General features: G+C 31.9%; 1 long non-coding RNA gene across 1 annotated transcript; it reads right to left on the bottom strand.

Moving 5' to 3' along the window:
- Nucleotides 1-816: 816 nt before the first annotated feature.
- On the bottom strand, nt 817-1,899 carry LOC122849265. Its single transcript, XR_006373555.1, has 3 exons — nt 1,725-1,899; nt 1,507-1,643; nt 817-1,430 (listed from the first exon to the last, which is right to left on the bottom strand). It is a non-coding gene; the product is annotated as an uncharacterized LOC122849265 (long non-coding RNA).
- Nucleotides 1,900-6,560: the final 4,661 nt, after the last annotated feature.

Below are 6,560 nucleotides of genomic sequence, written 5' to 3' on the forward strand. Positions count from 1 at the left end.
TAAAAAAAAATATATCATCGAAAATTATAACTCTTAAACATAATAAATATATCTTATTTATCATTCATCTTGTGGCATAACATTATATCGGATAAAAGCAAAATAGTTTAATATGTAACTAGGAAAAGTCGATTTACGTAAAGTATTCAAGTCGGACATAGTGCCAACTGGATATTTACCGACATTCAATATCCCTATTACGGACTAAATGAGCTTAAAGAGACTTTATTTTTCGGATGTTCACCCTGAACGGTGTAACCGAAACTAGCGCTCCGGGCCGCAAGCCAAAAATTTGCCCTGTGAATTGGACTCCAGGATAGCTATTCTCGACATAATTATCCCCTGTACCGGGGATAACATGAAAACGCTCGAAAGCGATATAGTCGTTTGATGGAAACCATTGAAGAAGATACAAATAAAGCCATAAATTAAGGTAAATTTCCACAAAATAGTTATCCCTGTCGCCGGGGATAACTGAGGGGATAATTATGTCGAGAATAGCTATCCAGGTCGTCGCACAAGCACCAAACATGGCCGACTTTTAGGCGCGCATTATTTAAACCATCTTTATAGCTTACTTCTGGTCTATACCAGAAACAGTATATAACAAGAAGTTAACACTTAATTTTTTTCAATTAATAATTAATTAAATATTTTGAAAAATTGACAAAGTTAGTAGACAGTTTAATATAAATAGTTGTAAAAAAGTGAAACAAAAGTTACTCGAAAAATATAATTTTTTCTTTTTTAATATAAAAATAAAATAATAGAATACAATTTTTTATCTGACAACAAAATATATTTTTCTGGCTTCAGTAGGCTTTTGCTTGTCGCATACTATGAATAAGTAAATAAAATAACTCAATTAAAAGGTTTTTTAAAAATGGACAATTTTTCAAATACATTAAGAAGCTTGTTAAACTTGTTTTTAATTTTTTCTCGTTGTCTTTCTGGGTGTATCCTTTTTTCTTATTCAACTCGTAATTCACAGTCTAAACTAATATTTATTTTCTTTAAGCTTTCTACTTCCTAGTTTAAACTCGAAATTTCATGGTGATAAAGACGATGTTGATTTTGAAGCATGAAATTAAATTTAATAACTCCTTTATTATATTTTTTCATTATTTCTGCTTGTAATTCATCAGCAAGAATTGATAAAAAACTGTTGAAAGTATCAGGATAAATATTATGAGTAAAAATTGATACTAAATGATCCTCATCTAAGTTTACCAGTGGCAATTCAATCTGCTGCTCATCACTTGGTAAAGATTTGGTATTATAAGACTTTGGTAACTTGAATAAACTCTTTTTGTTGCCAGTGGTATATCCATCTATAATTACATCAAGCAATGGTCTGGAAAAAGATTTACCTAAGTTTATTGTTGACAACTGCTTTAGTGATTCAAATGAAGTCCAACTAACATCATGTACTAAAAAAAAATAACTATTAATATTTTTCTATCAAGACAACTTTAATATAAGTTAAAATTCAATGTTTATTCTTACTCAAATTTTTTACTCAAATAATCTATCAAAACATCACCAAACAAAGTTGGTACTGCATTTGGTTTTAATTTTTTTTGAGCCATCCTGACGATGTTGTTCATATTGAGATTCATCATAATGGATTTTCATAAATATATCTGTGAATATCAATATTTTTTAACTAGTAAACTAATAATTTTGATCAGAAAAAAGAAAATTATGTGAAGAAATAAACTTACATCACATAACCTTGAGCTTGGTTTTATTTGACTCACACCAGCACCAGTAGATCATTTTCGACGACGATCTAAATCTCTGGGGAAAGCAACCGATCGCACAACATTGACGTACAATATTTATTCAATAAATCAATGATTAAATTTTCAATTAGAAATTTTTTTGACATGCCATACACTGTTTGTTTACATTATGTGGTGAACATTAGTAGTGGGGAATAGCACCAAACATGGCTGACCGCGCATGCGCACTGAGTCATGCGACGACCTGCAGTCCAATTCACAGGGCATTACAATTTAGGGCTTTTTTCCTCCACTGACGGCGCTTGTAAAGCTTTTGTATATAAAATCTATTTAAAAAAAATTTTACAAGCGCCATCAGCGGCAAAAAATAGCCCTCAATTGTAAAAAATTTGCCCTGTGAATTGGACTGCTGATCCCAGCCGTCTATAAAGGCATGTGGCCACTAGCATAGTTTTTCGACCAAGTTCTATGCCATAGCACTTGTGTCACTATATCTAACTAGAAATTTACTAGAAAATGGCCGCCGAGGACTATGTTGAAAAAATGCTGCATGCAGCATTTTCAGCAAAGAACCGCTAACTTCACACTAGTTTTTTTTGATACAGCCAACATTAAAAAAATACAACAACAATGGTTAGCGTTGTTAATAAATTTCTTTGTTTATATTTAGACATGTATAGTACATATATATAATGATTGACTGTCAAAATATCAAATTGTCAACAAATAAGAAAGGTTATATTTTTATTTATTTTTTATGTGTTTGTAAGCAAGTTGGTACAGCTGAAACAATTTCAAGAAACGATTAAAATGCCGCCCTATAGCCGTCATATGTGAACTTTTCCTTCCATAGCGCTATCGCATAGAACTTGGTCGAAAAACTATGCTAGTGGCTACAAGCCTTCAATCTATAGACCTTTCTATACTATATACTATATTCTATATCCAGTAACTGATCTAGGGACCTTGTCACTACCCCGTAACTCTCTATTTATTAACGCACCCTAGCAGTCCAATTCACAGAGCAAAATAAATTTTACACTTTAGGGCCTTTTTTTTCCGATGGCGGCGCTTGAAAAACTTCTTGTCAAACGTCTATGCTAAATGTAATTCATGACTAGAGAGCTCATTTTTTTTGTGTTACGGTGGAGTACACATCGATCATATACACCAAGAAGACTAGAGACCTAGTCTCTAGTCTTCTTGATATACACCATATACGACCATTTATAAACAACAAAGGTGTGCTTAATCTGTCATTCTACTTGGTTTATCATGTGCTTGCTATTGTTGGATCCCACTTGAATAATGTAGAAGAACAAGAAGAAGAAAATAAACATAGAATATTATGTATTTATTATATGAGAACCCTGACGGAATTGTCCCGCGTAAAACAGACTTGTTCAAGGCTTGTTTTGTCCAAAAATACATGGCTTATTCAAGCCTTGTAGACGTGGCTTGAACGATACTTGTATACAAGGTTTGAACAAGTCTTGTACAAGGCTGTGTTAACAGACTGAATCGCTGAGATAAAAAATCAAAAATCAAGCTACATCTTTTTCTATTTAACACTAAAAAATCAAAGCAATTTTCTTTTTATTTATTAATATAAAAATATTAACGCTTAAATGATAGTAAATATCGTAAAAAGCTTTTAAAACCGTCTTTTATAAGTAAACGCAATATTGTAAGTAAGTTGAGAACCGTTGGAAGCCGCTTTTATTCCGGTATTGTACGAGTATTGTACAAGCATTGCTTACAACCCTTGTGCGAGAGTTGTGCAATGCTTGTAACTTTCAACAAGTCTTGTGTGAGTCTTGTACAAGTATTGTATACATGGCTTGTACATTGCTCGTACAAGCAGGGGGACGTTCCAAAAATCACTCGGAAACTCGGAAGGTCAAGATTGTGATCATAGAAAATTTTTGATATTTTGTTGTGGTAGACATGATTTTTTGTTCATCAAGTGGGAGAAACGAGATTTAACTACCGTGCCTATAGATTATCGACACAAAGCTAACCCTAACCCTCCAATTTCTCGGGAAATTATTTTAAAATATGATTGATCAGATAAATATATTATGTCTTCTGATCATTTTATTAAATCAATATCACACTTTTTTATAAAAAAAAAAACAGATTTTTTAGATGTATACTTTTCTTTTAAACTTCAAAATCATTTTCAGAATTTGCGCTTCTCTTGAAATTCTTATAAAACCTTACCGCACTCTGACAAACATTATAAAACCAAAATCAGATCAAAGCATTATGGCTGCCAAGTCCAGAGCAATTTACAACCTTATAAAATAAAAATTGAGCAATAATAGTAGAATGGTGTGAAAGAACCTTTATTTATATCATATACAGTATTCAATATCGCATCGTTGGTGCTACAGTATTCAATATCGCAGCGATGGTGCGCGCGCCATATGCCGTTGGGATATGGGCGCGAATCCTGCTCATCAGGTGTGCTAATGTACTAATATACAACATACTCATGCTTGCTGATAAACGTAACCTTTTATTTATACATCTTTTTGTCTTTATCGTGCCTTTGTTTCTTGTGCCTTTTGTAATATATTATTTGATTGATGTGAAAAATATTCTGTCTTCTGATCATCTTATAAATTAATTGAAACTTTTTAATTAAAATAAAAACAGATTTTTAAGATGTATACTTTTTTTTAAAACTTTAAAATCATTTTCAGAAATTGCGTTTTTCTTGAAGATTATTTAAAACCTTACTGCACTCTGACAAACATTATAAAACCAAATCAGAGAAAGCAATATGGTTTCCAAATCCAGAGCAATTTGACAACATCATAAAAATAAAATTGTGCAAGGTAATAGTAGATGGTGTGGGAAACCTTTATATTTACTTCAGTATCCAATATCGCATCGATGGCGCGAATTAAATAATGATACTTTAAGCTATGTTCCCAAGTCACATGTTATTGTTTATTTCTCTTTCCATCAAGTTTAATGAGTTTTTTTTTTTACATCATATGTAAACAAAAATATAAAATATTTTTATTTACGAAAGGATTTATTTTTGAATTTTTAAATCATCTGCCAGAAGCATCGGTCTATAGAGCAAGAAAGCTAACATATTTAGATGGTGTGAAAAAACCTTTGTATATGTCAGTATAGTATTCAATATCGCATCGATGGTGCGCGCGCCATATGTTGTTGGGATATAGGCGCGAATCTCAGGATAGCTATTCTCGACATAATTATCCCTTCAGTTATCCCCGGCGACAGGGATAACTTTTTTGTGGAAATTCACCTTAATTTATGGCTTTATTTGTATCTTTTTCAATGGTTTCCATCAAACGACTATATCGCTTTCGAGCGTTTTCATGTTATCCCCGATACAGGGGATAATTATGTCGAGAATAGCTATCCAGGGGTGCGTTCCGTGGCTATCCAGTCCGTACGAACTTCAAAATGGCGACGAAAAAAATGAAAATTCTAATAATGTTAAAAGTTACTATGATACATCACTATAGCCAAAGAGAAGGCCAGAGATTTATAAAAACTTAAAATATTAAGTATTACTATTTTTTTCAGGTTTAAGTTGACAGAGTTTCTATTTAATTATTTCAAATCTGTCGAATAAATTGGCTAACGTCAAGTTTGATCAGATGATTTTCAAATGAAAAAAATCAGGTCTACCACAACAAAGGATCAAAATATTTCCAAACTCCGCCATTTTGAAGTTCGTACGGACTGGATAGCCACGGAACGCACCCCAGGTCTGTAAAGTTAGCACATACATTATAGCACATGCCAGTCATGCTAATTATGGTAATATATACAACATACACATGTTTGCTGATGAACGTAACCTGTTGTTTATATAGCTTTCCGTTTTTATTGTGCTTTTGGGAATATATATATATATATATATATTATTATGTTCCTTATATAAAAAGGACAGTTGTCATCGATCTTCCTAAGATTTGATTGGTTATTTGGTTCTCTTTGTCATTCTCATGTCATTTGTCATTCTGTCTTTGTCGGTTGTTAATGAAATAAATAAACAAATTTTCTTTCTCAGTCACTCACATTTTTATCGATCACCATTATTGAATTTTAGAATCAATCGTTATTTTAATAGCTGTACGATAAATAGCCGTTTTTTCGATAATTCAACTTGATTTTTAACCACTTTGCGCATGCATGGGAATTTTTTTCGTATTTTTTCCGTAATCGTGAGGAAATTTCCTATAAGAAACAAAAAAAATAACCTGTTGTTTGGGATATGATCTTGCCTGATTTTAGTAATTTTCACATGGAAAAAAAAAATTTTTATAATGAACCCATCGTTATCCCATGATGAAATTTGGAAATTAAGCTAATCTTGTGCTCTACTATTTACAGTAAAAAAATCAGAATTTTAAAAAATGGCGAAATCGTAGTTTACTCTTGTGAAGGAGGTGTTTTTTGATTCTGGCTCGGCGGTTAATGATGGTAAAAATAAAAAAAAAATCAGAGGTACATCTGAGTCGATGACTAACTCAAAAAAAATATTTGTTTTCGAATCTGGGAGGGTGAGGGAAAAAACCCTGTGAGTTGACATGGAATGCCCCATATATACATATATACATGTCTCTTTAAGTAAAAAAACTGATTATTTCAGTATAACTATTGATAAATATATGACTGTTATAATTTATTGATGGAACTGGTCATGTTGATATGATTAATGGCATAGGTGTTTATTTTTATAATTTCTTCTTTCACATCTTATAAATAATTCACGAAAATGAGTAATGTCACACTTTGTTTAGAAGTTGTGGTGAATTATGTAAT

The sequence above is a fragment of the Aphidius gifuensis genome, linkage group LG2 (assembly GCF_014905175.1).
Source record: "Aphidius gifuensis isolate YNYX2018 linkage group LG2, ASM1490517v1, whole genome shotgun sequence".
NCBI lineage: Eukaryota > Metazoa > Arthropoda > Insecta > Hymenoptera > Braconidae > Aphidius > Aphidius gifuensis.